Genomic DNA, 1,243 nt, shown 5'->3' with positions numbered 1-1,243 from the left:
TTCTTCACAGTCCAACTCTCACATCCATACATGACCACAGGAAAAACCATAGCCTTGACTAGACGAACCTTTGTTGGCAAAGTAATGTCTGTGCTTTTGAATATGCTATCTAGGTTGGTCATAACTTTCCTTCCAAGGAATAAGCGTCTTTTAATTTCATGGCTGCAGTCACCATCTGCAGTGATTTTGGAGCCCCAAAAATAAAGTGTGACACTGTTTCCACTGTTTCCCCATCTATTTCCCATGAAGTGATGGGACCAGATGCCATGATCTTCGTTTTCTGAATGTTGAGCTTTAAGCCAACTTTTTCACTCTCCACTTTCACTTTCATCAAGAGGCTTTTGAGTTCTTTTTCACTTTCTGCCATAAGGGTGGTGTCATCTGCATATCTGAGGTTATTGATATTTCTCCCGGCAATCTTGATTGCAGCTTATGCTTCTTCCAGTCCAGCGTTTCTCATGATGTACTCTGCATGTAAGTTAAATAAGCAGGGTGACAATATACAGCCTTGACGTACTCCTTTTCCTATTTGGAACCAGTCTGTTGTTCCATGTCCAGTTCTAACTGTTGCTTCCTGACCTGCATACAGATTTCTCAAGAGGCAGGTCAGGTGGTCTGGTATTCCCATCTCTTTCAGAATTTTCCACAGTTGATTGTGATCCACACAGTCAAAGGCTTTGGCATAGTCAATAAAGCAGAAATAGATGTTTTTCTGGAACTCTCTTGCTTTTTCCATGATCCAGCGGGTGTTGGCAATTGGATCTCTGGTTCCTCTGCCTTTTCTAAAACCAGCTTGAACATCAGGAAGTTCACGGTTCACATATTGCTGAAGCCTGGCTTGGAGAATTTTGAGCATTACTTTACTAGCATGTGAGATGAGTGCAATTGTGCAGTAGTTTGAGCATTCTTTGGCATTGCCTTTCTTTGGGATTGGAATGAAAACTGACCTTTTCCAGTCCTGTGGCCACTGCTGAGTTTTCCAAATTTGCTGGCATATTGAGTACAGCACTTTCATAGCATCGTCTTTCAGGATTTGAAATAGCTCAACTGGAATTCCATCACCTCTACTAGCTTTGTTCATAGTGATGCTTTCTAAGGACCACCTGACTTCACATTCCAAGATGTCTGGCTTTAGGTCAGTGATCACACCATCATGATTATCTGGCGCAGGAGGGCCTAGAGGAGCTATCCCACTTTGAAGGTCAGGAAGGGCGGCAGTGAGGAGATACCCCTTGCCCAACGT

The sequence above is a fragment of the Bos mutus genome, chromosome 1 (genome assembly GCF_027580195.1).
Source record: "Bos mutus isolate GX-2022 chromosome 1, NWIPB_WYAK_1.1, whole genome shotgun sequence".
NCBI classification, from domain to species: domain Eukaryota; kingdom Metazoa; phylum Chordata; class Mammalia; order Artiodactyla; family Bovidae; genus Bos; species Bos mutus.
Note: the sequence above shows the minus strand (reverse complement) of the source record.